The following is a 17,158-nucleotide window of genomic DNA, read 5'->3' on the forward strand; positions in this document are numbered from 1 at the left end:
CCAACATGTAGAGGACAAAAACATATCTCTATTTCTAACTCAAAATTTTATGAAAACCGTTTTATGGGCTTTTGAAACTAGGCGCTTCAATTGAATAATTCATGTGGATTTATTATTTTTGAAGAACGCTTCTGTAGAATATAACCACAGAACAGAAAATAGAAATTTAAAAGTTATGCCATGGACCAAAGTCCTGAACACCATAAAATCCATGTAAAAAAACCGCATTGACTGTTCCCAAAGATTGAAAGGACGTCAAAATAACCGGCCAAGCTAAAATTCATAACTATTAATTATTGAAAATAGCATATTCTTTAACACGTGTTTAAGTTTATCCCATATTTTTCCTTACTCGAGATATTTAGCATATTATACTACATCTAGTAGAGTAAGCCAGTTCCCATTAATTTTGTGTTCCTTGAATATAACCCTATACGTCTTAACGTATGTGATAGATAAAATGGCACACTTTAGTGTGTCGGGGATATGCTAAGATATTACTACTATTCACTAGTATTTTTTTTGCGACCATGTCCGATCCTAAGATGATCATATGGGCTACCACAGAGTAGAGGTTTGTATTAACAAATTTTGTTTTTTACGGGAAATGGATGTCACCCTGACTCACACATAAATTAAAAAACAATATGTCTACTTGCCAGACTCAGGATTCGAACCTGGGACCCACTGCGTGAAAGTCCAACGCTTAAGCCGCGCGACCTCCATGGACGTTAAAATATGCATATAATATACAAAGCGTCTCCTTTAGGGGAAGAATTTCTAGATAAACCGTGTAATAATTGAAGTACCTATTATATGGTACGTTTATATGTTTAGTTTGTTTTGCTATTGGTAAGGTGGAAGGAGTTGAATTAAAACTATACTGTGTCACAAACAATTACATTTATTTACTAATTATTAATTCATTTACACAATATCTACATTAGTCAGTAGATTTATTATTTAACAGTAGAGCAGTGGCGAAGGGTGGAGGTAGGCTGTTAAGATCCGCCATAAATAGTGCACATTAACCTTTATCAGTCAAACGTATATATTTTTATTGAAATAAGACTACAATTTACAGATTGTATTGGTTGGGTTTTAAAAATCAGTTAAACCCTGTCTTAACCAAACCATAATAGTATTGGTATATTTTAGGCGATATGACAAAATTGTGCACATTTTTTTATTCTTACTTATTTGTTTTCGTAAGATTAAAAATACGTATTACACATATTGTTAGTTAATTTTTTTAATTCAAGCTATGCCTAAAACAAACTATAATAGATGAAAATTAATATTCTATCTATAAAATATCCAAATTTATGTATGATTTAATTGCATAATTTTAGATATTTTATAGATATATGAGTATTTTTTGACTATTATCTATTATGGCTTAGTTTTCGCAGGGTTTAATTGAATTTTAAAAGCTAACCAACACCATCTGTAAAATGTAGTCTTATTTCAATGAAAACAAGTATGTATGACTGACAAAGTTTAGTGTGCACTATTTATGGCGGATCTTAACAGCCTACCTCCACCTTTCGCCACTGCAGTAGAGTGACCCAAGTTGGTGCGAGTCATTATACTTGTAAAGCATGTTCGTTACGATTCAAATTAATTACCCAGCGTTGCAAACGTACGTGTAGTAAAAAAACAATATTTATTATCTTGATTTTTCGACGAACAAAATACATAAATTTTGTGGTTTTTTGATATCATTTTAGTGCCAGGATAAATAACATACATTAATTTGATTTATTTCCAGTGCAAAAATAAAGGACACTACGACGAGTGAAAATGAGTGACGCGGAATTCACGTCATGCCACTTACTGAGGTATCGCATGATTGATGAATTTGATACATGATTAAACATTATGTATATTATATTGATTCACGGAGTAATGATTTGTATGAAAAAGTCAAAAGGCACTTTTATCTGTCGAGTTTTAAATATTACAATAACAGTATTAAAAAAACCAAAAAATTGCTACTTTTATTTCTTCAGCAGATCGAAACAGTGTTCTTGTATTGGGTTATAAAAAAACATCTAATAATTTAATAAATCTGCACACATGTTTGTTTAAAAAACAAGTGTCTTAAAAATATACAATTTTATATTTCACTTGTAAAGCGTCTAAAAAAAGGATGTTATCACTAAATATAGCCATATAACTATCCTTATTATTTTTCTACGAAATGAATCTTTTGGTGTGCTATAATTCTATCAGAACGTACACATGAATAATTGCATTTATCACATTTAAATGGCTTTTCACCGGAGTGAATCATTTTGTGTGAATTCATGTTACTAGAGGTTTTACATGAATAATCACATTTATCACATTTAAACGGTTTTTCATCAGAATGAGTCATTTTATGTGTTTTAATGCCGGCTGCTCGGATACATGAAAAATCACATTGATCACATTTAAATGGCTTTTCACCGGAATGAGTCATTTTGTGTAATTTCATGCTAAAAGCTAGTACACAAGAGAACGAACATTCATTACATGTAAATGGTTTTTCAATAGAATGAGTCATTTTGTGTCTTTTCATGTTACCAGGTCTAAAACAAGAATAATTACATTCTTCACACTTCAAAAGGTTTTCACCAGTATGTTTCATTTTATGTATTTTAAGATCAACAGCCCGTTTACATGAAAAATCACATTGATCACATTTAAATGGTTTTTCACCAGTATGGGTCATTTTGTGACATTCTAAAACATTGGACCGAATACATGAGAAATTGCATTCGTCACATTTAAATGGTTTTTCATCAGTATGCGTCATTTTATGCAGTTTTAACGAACCAGTATGTTTACTGACAAAATTACATTCATCGCATTTAAATCGTTTTTCAGCAGAATGAATCATTTTGTGTAATTTTAAATAACCAGATGTTCTACACGAGTACTCACATATGTCACATTTAAATGGCTTTTCACCGGTGTGGGTTAATTTATGTCTTTTCAACTGAGAAGAATGTAAAGCTGAAAAATTACATTCATCACATTTAAACGGTTGTGCCCCAGTATGCTTGAGTTTGTGAAGTTTTAAAGCTTTGTCATAATAAGATGCATAATTACATTCTTCACATTTGAATGGCTTTTCGATAGAATGGATCATTGTATGTTTCTTTAATCTACTATGTATTAAAGTTGAATAATTACAGTGTACACATTTATATTTATTTTTATCAGTAAGAGGCTTTGTTGCCATTGCTTTTTTATGGGACGCTTTGTGAAGCTTTAATAAGTCTAATGATGCAAAAAAAACAAAACAAATACAGCACACAAAATTTTTTACATGAAAAATATTTTTTTTAATCTTTAAAACAGCTACTAATAATTCGGGGGTTGTGAAACTAGATTGTATTCTATTTGTTTTACCAGTGTGATACAAGTCGTCCGTATGCGTTATACATACATTAAGTTCCCCAGTTTCAGTTTTAATGTCCTCCTTGTCTATCTTCATGCCACCATAAGGCATTTGTACATCTGAAACCCTCCATAACGATGTGAGACTCGCCTCATTGGCCGTGCCCGCAGGGTTCAACTACACAATACAAACATAAACAATTAAATTAGACGTCTAACGCAAAATACTATATCGACTTTGGAAAGGCAAAAGGATTTAACTCTCACTTTTTGAAAAATAGGTACACAAACTAAATACACGTTCTGTGTAAAGGATGTAAGCTGCAAAATGCCAAATAATTATCAATTTTTAGCTTTTAATTTTTAAAAAAGAAGCACGTTTGAAATTTGCGTCCAGGTAAAAGGATTTATTCCACATCAATGACATTATTAGTCATTCAAGTAATCTTTTACGAAGAGGAAAAAGGCGTTATGTATTTTACGTTGCAAATGTATGAAAATAATGGTAGTTTTACTAAACTCTGCCGGCCGACGGGGTAATTTATGAACCAGAAGGAATACTTAAACCACGTACAGTCGTTTGACAGGTAACAAAAAAATCCTTTAAAGTTTAAACATTGAGTGAAAATGGCTACAGAACGAAGCAAAATGATTCTTGAAAAGTGTGGTGTTAATATGGACGCAACAAATAATCCCCACAAGAAATACATATATCACACACGAGAAGAGCTATTGTGAATTCTATCTATATCAGTATGAAACGGCCTGTTACAATTTATAATTGTCGATTATCGATTAATTGATTTGATGATTTCATAATATCTGAGAAAAGTAATACAATATTTGCTAATTCACTTAAAACACCGCCATGCGATTTATAGGTTATGTGATGTGTCAAAAATACTTCTCCATTGAAATTTGTATGTTAATATATTATAGTAATAACATGAATCGCAAGTAAAATGGACGTGTCTATCTCCAAATATGTTAATACCTACCTAATTTTTTGTCAAGTAAAATAACTTACTTCTCATTTTTATTAGTTTTTCTTCAATAACTTCATTATTTAATTATAGATTGGGGAAAAAACACCAAATTATTAATCATCATACACTTCAAGTTTGTGTCTATTTTATATTTAGACTTTTGCCCAAAATCATTATCAAAACGTTTTTTGTGCCTCTTGTAAAATTTGATTAGTGTGGATTAACTCTTTTTGCCTTTCCAAAGTCGATATACTTAATAAATATCTCAAGTTTATCTGGTATCTAAGACACTGATTGGGCCAATTATGATCGCTTTCATCGCTCCTACCATAATTATTGTCGCAAGCTCAGGCGGCCAGCAATTACGGGTCATCGACCGTGATTGAATGACACTTAGTTGCCTAAAGTTACCTCAAAATAGGGGGCGAGTTCTAGACTTGTTACAGCTCGACCTAGATGTAATCACAAGTGCATACGGGCTGATTCAAAAATCATTAGTACATCACGGCCGGGTCAACTTGATAAGGTGTGACCGTCATTCAAGCGATAATTCTGAACATCTGATAAGCCGTGACACCGGGTCTTGTGATTCATCAACCTCATTTATCATATCATTCATCGAAAGTGTACCGCGGGTAAGCTAACAAACAAATACCGCGCGAGTGATAATGCAACCAGACTATAGAGCCAGCCTCAACAGCAATAGGTTCAGTACCTGGCATCCAAACGTAACCCCCAAGCATCCACATTCACAATCATTCTAATCAATTAGAGTCCATTATAAAAAGCGCAACCAGACATAAATAAAGCAAGAGTTTTCAACTGATTTTAAATGAGTTGAATAATAATGTCCCGTATTGATACTACACCAGCAATAGCTGTACATTTGAATACTTGTTAAGAACTAGAATTTCTTATGTTGTGCAGTTTGGTGTTAATAATAAAAATAAACATGGTCAAAATTAAAATAATGCTTGAAAAGTACCTGATTTCTTGGCAACGATTCTGAATATGAGCAGCCAGGTGTAGCATCGTCATAATTAAATGGGAGTGTTCTTTCTTCCTCAAACTCGATCTTGAAGCCAACTCGTTCAGAATCAATCTCAGAATTTATATTGACTAGATCTGTTACAGGGTCCTGAAAAAAAAATTATATCTACGAGTGGTGAAGAATGATACAACGATTTCACGATCCTGCTGTGTAGACTGGTCCTACGTCACTCGATCAAGCGCTCATTATATTCAAATGTTGCCAAAGAATTATAGGCATTTAAAATCTGACAATATTTTATTGGTACATGCCTACATTAACATGTCCCCATTGAGAGTTACTAAACGTAGTTTTATGTCAAAAGCTCGTTTCTGCCTAATATTGACCAAATGATGAGTCAACCATTCAGGAATAAATTCTATAAAATGTTACAAACATTTTACAAGAGCTGCGTCAACTATAGAACATTGGGAATTACTGCTCTAAATGGACACACAATATTATCATAATAATTTAAATAATTAAAACATCTATGTTACTAGCTAAAACGGGACATGAACCTGTAGCCATTGAATTCACGCTAAGGTACCTTACCAATCAAGCTACGAGCATCTCATCAAATTACGATTAAATTAACTAGTAGTTTTTACAAGAAATGATTATCAAATTGGGTTATTTTTGTGATTTAAATGAAGAAATCAAATAAGTGGAACAGGTATTATAAAGAGGCACCATGGGTGATTCGCAGATGTATATTTCTTTTCTGCAATTCCTGTTTTTATACTAGTAAACTATATAATAATGGAAGCCTTTCTTGACGTTAATTTTTTTTTAATTGTACTTACTTGACAATTCCATAATTCAAGATGTATTAAATTCAGAAACAAACTAAAAATCAGTAGCCTGATGATGAGAACCTCCGCTACACTGAAGTACATTCAAACATGTAAAAGTCTGAGATCGATTGAAGACACATATTTACATTCCAATGTACTTCCATGTAGCGGAGGTACTCAGCATTTACCCACTAACCAAATATTGTTTTCAAAATTGATTTTTTTACCCAGTCTCTCAAAAGGTTACCGACCACTGATATAGATAGTGTTTGGTACTTTTTAAAATTAAATTAAACCCTAACTCCAAGTCATATTAGATAATAGTCAATAAATATTCATTTATTTATTAAAATATCTAAAAATATGCCATTAAACCATACACAATTTTAGATATTTTATAAATAGAAGAATATTATTTATCGTCAATTTGTTTAGTCTAGTATTCACTTATTAATGTATATTTGTCTTACTAAGGTTAAAAATATAAATTAATAATTTAATAAATACATATTAGTAATAAAATAAAATATAAAAATATTTGTCGGAAGTTGGATTCGAACCCTCGCCAACAGAACTTTAATTCAATTTTTATACATTTACTGCAGCCTTAAGACCGCTCGGCCACCGTGCTTTTCGCGATATTGTAAAAAAAATGAGTTTTACGGTAACATTTTGCGTTACACTTGAATTTGGTGCACAGAATTGTATTTTAATGTCATGACGAGCGGTAAAACATATACATGTTTTAAAAAATCGACGTCTTATTGCGGACATGAAGATCTCTTCACATAGGTTTACTAGTCCGCATTATTTTAGTTTTGTTTTTTGCACTAAATATTTTTTAATTGAATCCTTTGTTTTTAATAGTTTACTGTGCTCCTCTCTGCCATGGGCACTTTTATTAGTAAGTATGTATCTATAAACTCAGTCAAAGCACACTTAAGCTTGTAGCGATTAGCGACTGTTGTCTTGGGTATCTTCTCCTGTACATTCCCAGGTGTACAAAACTGCCGATGATTCCAAACCTACGGCGTCGTGATGTGCTCGATTAAGACCGAGTGAAGTGGGGGGCTTAAGCGCTATTTAAAATCTTTTGTCGAATCGATTTCATTATATGCGTCAAAAAATATCGCCGCTATATGCGACACTATAATTTGACAATCAATGGAATTTGTAAGAATTTGTTCCAAATCTAGTCTCTGAGTCGTAATATTATCGTAATTTATTATACATCACGCGATACGTCTAAGTGCCCATACGCACTTGCGGCAGGCCGCCTCGCGGCTAGCCGCGGCGGCCTGCCGCCTATCGTTTTTTGTATGCGAAGTGCGATATGCGGCAGGCCGCTGCGGTTAGCCGGCATACAAAAAACGATAGGCGGCCTGCCGCAAGTGCATATGGGCACTAAATGAGTAGTCAAATCTAATCGTTTAAACTATAAATAAACCGAAATTCACCAAAAGGCCCTCCTCCTACGGCGCAACTGAAATCTGACGGAACTGGTTAGTGATGGAACTCATACACTGACCAATGTGATGCTTCGCACACGGCGCTACTAAAACCTACTGGAAATAATAATCACATAACCTCAAACTGTCAAACTAGACCATCAGCTGTTTTGTGCAAAAACTGACAACACGCACGCTGCTGCGTTTAGGTACTCGAATACAATTAGGTTATTTCAATTTTGCTTATCTTGTACTTTTGACGTCTTGTGTTGTTATGGTTTTTATACCATGACGCTTGTTACGCAGTGCTACTAATTTTGGTAAGAAAATATGATTTTTCACCGAATTTACTGACATTGGTACCACTGTTTTACGGTGACTGGAAACACGCACGCTGCTGCGTTTACTTCAATACAATAAGGTTATTTCAATTTTGCTTATCTCTTAATTTTGACATCTTAGGTTGTTATGGTTCTAACCGTAATTCAACCGTAAATAGCATGAAGCAATCGTACGCAGTGCTAGCAATTTTGGCAAAAAAATATGATATTCACCGAATCTACTGATATTGGTACCACTGTTTTACGGTGACTGGAAACTTGAGACCACGCGATTGGCATGTCGCGTCTCATCGCGACCGTTTTGAAACTGAGAGATTCCAGTCTCGTTGTCAGCGAGCCGCCATTGAAACATATTAAGTAACTAGATACTGTTTGGAATTTTAGTTTCAGTTCTGTTGGACTTCAGTTGCTCCGTGGGAAGAGGGCCTGAGTAAAGATATATTGAAAACTAACCTCAAAAGTGCTACAATCATCTTCAAATATCTCTTTTTTTATAGAAAGGCCGGGGTTCGAGCTGATTGGGTGTAATAGTGGTACATCGAACCAGTGCTGTTCTTCTGCGGCAGATACGCACTCATCCGGATCACGTTTTATATCCATTTTACGAATTTAAACAAAAATATGTCACGTCAGATCGACACGTCAATATGGAATGACAGTCGTAGGTAACCATAGACTAATACACTGTCGTAACAAAAGAGGCCATAGAGCAGTCGATTTCATTGAACTTGACTTGCTGTCGCTGAATACCCACCTAGTTATTTATTATTAGATAGGTACCTACTTACATAATATCGAGGGTATACTGACAGAACGCATTATTTCAGTTTTTGCTGTTTTTCTGTTTTAAATGCCAAAATGTATACAATTTTACGCTCTACGTCCTGGTAAAACGCACAAAGGCATAGGATATAATGGTGAGAGAATAGAAACATTATTAAATCATATTGTTATTTTTTTATTCTGATAGAAAGCATGATAATGACCTAATGCGTTCTGCGTATACAAATTACATAACTTGTAACATGTCGTATATTGTGTTTGCCATAAAGATTAGTCTTTATAATGTAGAAAAATGTTTTTTAACCATAAAAAAATCTACATGGGAGAACGCTTTGAAAAAAAAATGAAAGTCCTTTTTGCGATTATCTCAGAACTTGTTTTAATGAGTTAATGCTTTCTGTCAGTATACCCTCGATATTATGTTGCCGAAAATTTGTTTTTGTCTGAAACGTAATGCCGTGTCCATACTGGCAAGTTGCTGACACCTCATTAAATTTCACGATAATTATCAAATTTTGTTTGAACAAAAATTATTTTAATCAAAATTTAATGAGGTTGACAGCAACTTGTTGCCAATGTGGACACGGCTTAGGGCTAGTGACACGGCCGTGACAACGTCACAAACATATTTTTTCGTATTACATTTTTATACAGTTTAAATGGCCAAATCCTAATATCATTCTCCATCTATCATACTAGCTCTTTCCCGTTATATCCCTGTTTCATGTTCCCAGCGTCAAGAACACAAAGCATGGGCTCATCCTGAAACAAAAACAACAATTTTCTGGAAGACAACTAAGTGATACGATCATAGGTTTTTTTTTTGCTCCGCTAATTTACTTATGTGTCAATTACATTGAGCTACTCTACGAGCTGTTTGTTGGCGAATTTAAAAGCGGGCGATTCAGCTACTGCGATTGTGATGATGACACAAAAAACTTTCCATTCGCTGAGAAGCCAACAAGCTGGCGACTATTTTTACAGAACGTTTTTTACCGGGAGGTCGCTACTACGCTTTACTCACGCCGGAGTGTATTGTTTACAATCTGCTTGTTAGCTTGTTCGATGATGACAGTGGGCGACTTGCAGGCAGGTAGTAAATTCGCCAACAAGCAGCTCGTAAAGTAGCTCAATGTCATTGACGCTTTATGAGGTCAAAAGTCTCACTTTAGGCCTAAAAACTTTATTTCCGACTTTCCATTTAAGACGGGAACTACATTGGCATATTGTCAGTACCTCGTATATAGTTCCACTATGGTCGAGCAGCTTAGGCGTCGACTTATAATGTCGCGGGCCCCAGGTTCGAAACCTAGATCTGAATTATTATACTTTCTTACAAAATATTTGAAGTCATAGAAAAAATTAATGATGATAATGATCATAATTTTATTAGTATCCGACACGGTCAAAAGAACCTGCTACCTAGTTTCATTTACAAGCAATAATAATTCAAATTAAAAAATTGTTGCAATGCTGCCAATACCTACTAGAATATTTTTTTGTCTATGACGTGTACCACTGTAGATATGGGAAAAGAGTCACTTAATGAGGACTCCGACCGAATAGGTTAATTACGGATAGGGATTTGTTCGGACAGATAAGGTCAATTGTGTCTTTTGTTGCCGTAATAAAATGTATAGTACTAGCCTGGCAGCGTGTCCTTCGCACCCAAGTTTCTTCCTATACTGCGCGCGCACTCTCGCGTATCTCGTTCGCCTCGAACGACATATTCCGTTCGCCGGGCAGCGTATCCTTCGCACCCACGTTTCTTCCTATACTGCGCGCGCACTCTCGCGTATCTCGTTCGAGGCGAACGACATATTCCGTTCGCCGGGCAGCGTATCCTTCGCACCCACGTTTCTTTCTATACTGCGCGCGCGCACTCTCGCGAATCTCGTTCGCCTCGAACGACATAAGCGCCAGGTGACACGGGACCGATTTGTTCGCTGGCTATAGATTAGCTTTAAAGGATACGTTCGTTCGAGAACGACGCATGTCTATGTACCAGTGACAGCTTGCAATTAACTGCCCATTGCCGATTGATAGATGGTTGTCAATACTCCATATTTACTTCCAACGTAATTTCTCATTTTTTCTGTTAAATCAAAGTACTAAACCTAGAAATAACCTGATATATACCCGAAAAAATCTCAATTGAAATTTATTGGTAAAAGCTTTTTGGCGCGATACCAGTGGATATACGGGTTCAAATCCCGTTGGCCGTCGTATTATTTTCAAATGTGATTTTTTTCGAGTGAATATATAATATTATCACATGTTTTCAAGTTATGCATGTTCAATATATGGAATGTTACATTCTCAAATCTTGTGAATTATTTATTGCATAATATAAATGGTTGATTGAAAGTAGTAAAATCTTAAATCATAAATATCAAATAATTTGAACTTGAAACAAATACAATGACAAACAAAATTCAAATTTGTAACCGTCGGATACGGCCAATGTGCGGCAGTAGCTCCATCCGCCGGCATTATAATATGATATGGACAGGAACCAAATAGATAAATAAATTTAAAATCTCACTAACAAGCCTAGGTAGGTACTGATTTATTTCGTTTTATAATTATTATCTGTTTGACGTTTATGAAGGCGTACCAACCATAAAGTTTGTCAAGCGTCATGTTGGTAGTATTTATCAGTGGCAAATATGTGACACAATAGATTTTACGGCATCGTGTGTAAACGGATTGGCACATACGGGTGTCATAGAATCTATGCCCACGCCTCTGTCATAGATTTTTTTGACATATATTGGCTCATGTGTAAACGGAATGGCATAGATATGATCATAGACACTAAAACGCTCTTGTCACATATGTGCCCAATCGTCATATAGGTAGTCTATTTGAACCTTAATCAATTTAGCCACCTGCTTTCTACCAAATTACGATGAATTTTAATAACTAATAGAATTCTCTTAAAATTCTAGTTTTTACAGGCTATTAATTACCTACCAATAATTAATTATTATTGAATAAAGTTTTTCTATATTCAACGAATAAATCACAAGATTTCTGAATAAATATTCTCAAAACCACCATGGCTGATACTAAAAGGATCATATGGAACCTCACGGGGTTAAGGTTGTATTAAATTTTTGATGTTTGTTTTTATAAGAAATGAATGTTAGCTACTTGACCAACCCTACTCTTCGGCTAGCATTTTTTTTGCGTCGATTTTATGACGTCACAATTGTTTTGGTCCGATCGTGAATGTCGATTCCACGTTGAAGTACGCGGTCTACCTCGAGACAAAGCTAAAAGAAACATGTGATAAGTCCCACAGTTCAGTTTGAGAGACTTGCAGCCACTCAGAATGAACTATGGATGATTTTTTCAGGTAGACCAAAAGGTCTTATAAGAGAAATGGAAGTAATTAAAAAGTCTAGAATTTAAGATTAAAAGTAAACAATATTATGTGAACAACTTATGCGTTACTATCCTTAGCTAAATGCTGTAAACTAAGGCTAATTTATAACTAATCTTCTTTGCATTATATTATAAAATCATTTTTGCATACGTAAAAATTTAAATCTCCAGAGATTCTAGATTGAAAAAACACGAAAGTTGTAAATTTAATAATGTAAGTCTTGAGGTACTATTATTTTGTTAATTTACAAGTAAAAATTATTTCTTAGATCTGTCAGCTAAGCCTTACAGATCATTTTCAATTTGTAAAAAGATGCCCTAAAACAGGTAAGATTTGGACCTCGTAAACTCATACTTGTCGTGGGAATATCATTTAGATCTAAAACTTTATTTGTGCCTTATAGTGCCTCATAAATATATTTGTATAGAATAAAGTCGTACTTTCTCCCTGAAGGAGAGAAAACGGCGCGAAAAGTATTGCCTATAAAAGAAGGCGCGGGATTAAATTTTAATTCAGTCTTGCGGTCACAGTATGTTTGCATAGTTGATCACGGCGCAATATTTCCGTACGTATTAATAATACGCGCGGTTTTAAATCGACGATCTTATAATCTTGATATTTGAATCAGAAAATATTTATCTGATCTACGTTAAAAGTACTCAAAGTGCTTTTGCTTTTAGATACCTGTAGGATGCTTATTTCTAACTTAATTAGATACTCGTAATTTTCCGGGAAAGCGGAAAAACAAACCGCTTTTCCGTAATTGGCCCGAGGGTTTTGCTCCTAGTCTGGTGGAAGGAGATGAAAACGATCTCATTGGTCCACCTTTCGGGCGTAAACACGCCCTAAAAAAATATATACTGCTTTTTCCCACATTTCCTTAATCTATAAAATATTAAAATCTATATTATTATAGCACGTATCGAGACTCCTACAAGCCAATATAATTTCTTTATCAGAATTATTGACGGTTCTTATGATAATTTCTTGAAAACCAAAGATTAGGGATGGGGGTCTTCACATCCCTGACGTCAGTTTTTCGGGAAAATCCCGCCTGACGGGTATAAAAACCTGTGTTTTTCCATACAAAATCAGTTCCTGACTCTGGCGATTGATGATAACACCTAAATCCACGCAGCCGCGTCGTAAAAGTTAACAGTTATTCGTGATTCGACAAATCTATCGAGAGATTATTTTCCTTCGCAATTCGCGTGACGTCACGTCACAGCGATCGCGTCATCGTTCATTTGCATCGCCGGTATATGACGTGGCGGGAAAGTTATTCACACGTTGGTGGAAACCTCACTAAGTAAGTAGTATTAAGTACCTACCCAAGAGTACGTCTATAAAAGGAACAGTGTTTCTCAATCTTTATAGTCGGTGCCTTAATAATATTATAATAAGTGCGCAGCCATACCTATAAATTAAAATAAATATAAACTTGATTATAAATAGTTATATACAATAAAAATTGAGTAATTAAAATAAGTTTATATAATAAATATTGTTAATTATTTAGTAAATAAAATATAGTGTTAAGATATTTAATAAAAAATATTTTATTAAAGAATAATAAAATAAATATTTAAAACAATAACTACGAAGATTTTTTAAAATTCAAATAAATCTGCGATCTTTATCCGGGCGTGCAATTCGGTACATAAACCGAGTGGCAGCCATCAGCTGTTTTTGACGTTCCACGCACGTGGGTGCGGAACGGATGTAAATTAAATAAATAAAATATTCATTGGATTCTGGCGTCATCCTATTATCGGGTGGCGTTTTTAAATCATTATATCGCAATATTGTTTTGGAGTGTTCTCAAGTGTCGTTCAGAACTCTTACTTGACCATCCTGTCTGACCCCGTGCTAGCCAAAAGCAGGGGTTCTCAACCTGGTCTAGGGGCAGGGCCGATTGAGAATATAACGCCCTTGTGACTTTACCAGGACCGGGGTTTCATCACAGGCTCATACTCAAACGTATATTGTGGTTCGAAGATGAACGCCGCGTCAATTACCGTAATTCATAAACTCATTACCCACCCATCCGTCACAAGTACAGTGTAACCGTGAGAGTGGTCGTACTAGTTGTTCAAGTTATTGATTACAGAAGCAACCCAGCGCGCCCGCCAACTCAGCATCAAAGGTTAGTGCCTTGATTAAAGCATGTGAATCCCCACCCCCCGCATCTGAATAATCCTCTTCATACAGTCTACGAAAAAGCGGTGCCAATAATTAATTTTAGTTTGTTTCATTTACTAATAAAATGGCTATTTATTCTATTGTGAGGGGAAGAGGAGGTTGATGGACATGGTAGGTAGATGGAATTCAATGAATCAAAGGTGGATGCGTGTGTGAGTAATAACCAAATTATTCCCTTCAACCTTGATACAAATTATAACAGACAGTATATTTATGATTAATATTAAATTGACAAATTTAAATTACGATGGCGTGTTTACGAGAAAAGTTAACTGATTCGACGATCAAAAATTCGACTTTAGGTTAGCAAGAATTTACGACGTATGATAACAGATTTGTCCCGCTCCGAGCTTTTATATGAATTTATAATAAAGTAAATTCATTATAGCTCAGGAGTGTGAGTAACATGTGTGTGTAACATGTCACTTGTTTACTGCATGAACCCCACTAGGTTCACGCAAATCTGATACATCAGCATTTCCGTATTCCATTTTATAATAATGAAATACTTAATCAAGACATTCTTAGATACAATGTTGCTGCGCAAGTATTATGAATAATTAAATTTTATCAAGAAAGTGTTGTATTATTACGCAATTGATGACTGGCAAATAGCTAAGTCCGGTTGACTGACCTCTGGTACGTGCCGTCAAACCGGATCGTATGAATTATGACGTAACACGCCTTTCTTATCGACTAATTTATAAAGTAGCATACGTTATTTGGTACTTAAATAGATTATATACTATGGTGAGATTCCATGCTAACCCCACATTCAATATGGCGAAGAGTCGCATGTTATTTGATTACCAAAAAAAGGGTTACGATCAGTTCTTCATAATATGAATTTGGTGCTTAGTGCTAAAAATTGAATAATTCGAGTGGATTTATTATTTAAAAGATACAGAAATCATTAAAAATACGCGGACTAACAATTAGAGAACGCTACTGTAAAACATAAACACAGAACAGATTAACGATTAGAAATGTAAAAGCTATGCCATGGACCAAAGTCCTGAAGCAGGGTAGTTTATTGCTGGACCACCATAAAACCCACGTAAAAAACCGCGTCGACTGTTCCCAAAGATTGAAAGGACGTTAAATGAACCTGCTAAGCTAAGATGCATAATTATTAATTATTGAAAATAGCATATATAGCTATAGGTCTTAACCTATGTGAAAGATAAAAAAGGGCCCGCTTTGGTGTGTGGGTTACATGCTAAGATGTTATTACTATGCACTAGTATTTTTTTTCGACCATGTCCGATCCTAATAGGATCATATGGGCCTCCATAGAGTCGAGGTTTGTTTTTTACGAGAAATGGATGTCAGCCACTTGCTCAACCTATTAAGTCAATACCCTGACTCACACACTAATTGAAAAACAATATGTGTACTTACCAGACCCAGGATTCGAACCTGAGACCCATGGCGTGATAGTCCAACGCTTAAGCCGCGCGGCCTCCATGGGCGTTAAATTATGCATATACGATGGTAGTCCCAGAAGTACCTGACCTAACAAAGAAAACAGAAAAAAATTGGGGTACTTTTTTTTATTTCTCTACGTTGTCTTCTTTTACGTCGATACACTTTTTCCAGAAATGTTCAATAGCTTCGATACCCTGTTTATAGTGAGAATCGTCGAGCTTCTCAAAATAACCATCAACCGCCAACTCCACCTCTTCATTGTTGGCAAATCTTTTACCACCGAGGCATTTTTTCATGTTTGGAAACTGAAAATAATCCGAGGGAGCTAAATTTGGTAAATAAGATGCGTGAGGAAGCAATTTGAACTTTAACTTATTGATTTTGGACATTGCGATAACGGATATGTGAACTGATGAATTGTCCTAATGAAACAACTCTATCTTTTTCGCCAAAATGCGGTTGTTTTTTCTTGATTTCATCACTCAAACGCTGCAATAAGTTTACATAATACACGCCGTTGATTGGTTTTTCTTTCTCGAGATAATCGATGAAAATTACCCCACGCGCATCCCAAAAAACTGACGACATGACCTTGCCTGCAGATGGAACTGTCTTCGCCTTCTTTGGAGCTGATTCTCCCCTTTCAGTCGATTGTTTTGACTGTTCTTTCATCTCAGGTGTGATGTAATGGACCCATGTTATGGTTATAAATAGATGCAAAAACTCTGCTATATTGCTGTGAAACTTCGCCAAACATTCGATTGAAACATCCTCACGATGCTGTTTTTGTTCCATTGTGAGTAATCGTGGCACCCACCTTGCGCACAGCTTTCTCATGTCCAAATTTTCAATCAATATGTGATGTACAGCACTTTTTGAAATGCCTATCACGTCTATTATCTCGCTTAATTTCAGTCGACGTCCATCCAATACCATTTACTGGATTTTCGTAACCATTTCTGGCACGGTCACGTCATTTGGTCGACCACTGCAATGTTCGTCATGGCAGCGCGTACAGTTTCGTTTAAACTCAGCCACCTGTTAGTTGTAAACAAAGGAGCAGACACCCTCAGAGTAGAATCTAGCGCCGCTTTGATATTGGTTGGACTGAAGAATATCAAATGAAGAATGTATCAAATACATTTGACCAATTTTTTCCATGTTTCACTGAGAGAGTTCACTGTTGATGCCTGACAAATAATAACTGAACAATGTGGCATCGTCAAACTTCAAAATTAGGCTTTATAAACTAGGTACTTTCTATCATGGTTACTATTTTCAAACAACTACTATCTATACGTCAGGTCGGGTCAGTGTTGCCATCTTTTTCTATACTGATTATAGTACAAAGGCGTAAAAGTTATA

The 17,158-nt window shown here is 35.2% G+C and overlaps 1 protein-coding gene and 1 long non-coding RNA gene across 2 annotated transcripts in view; one reads left to right on the forward strand and one right to left on the reverse strand.

Moving 5' to 3' along the window:
- LOC147076245 (RNA polymerase-associated protein CTR9 homolog) overlaps positions 1–17,158 on the forward strand; it is a 578,712-nt gene that overhangs the window by 498,015 nt on the left and 63,539 nt on the right. The gene's annotated exons all lie outside the window — the stretch shown is intronic.
- On the reverse strand, positions 975–8,623 carry LOC147076269 (uncharacterized). Its single transcript, XR_015069575.1, has 3 exons — positions 8,443–8,623; positions 5,359–5,511; positions 975–3,565 (listed from the first exon to the last, which is right to left on the reverse strand). It is a non-coding gene; the product is annotated as an uncharacterized LOC147076269 (long non-coding RNA).

This window comes from Rhyacophila brunnea, unplaced genomic scaffold (assembly GCF_057557595.1).
Source record: "Rhyacophila brunnea isolate RB1 unplaced genomic scaffold, BYU_Rbru_1.0 scaffold_13, whole genome shotgun sequence".
Taxonomy (NCBI): domain Eukaryota; kingdom Metazoa; phylum Arthropoda; class Insecta; order Trichoptera; family Rhyacophilidae; genus Rhyacophila; species Rhyacophila brunnea.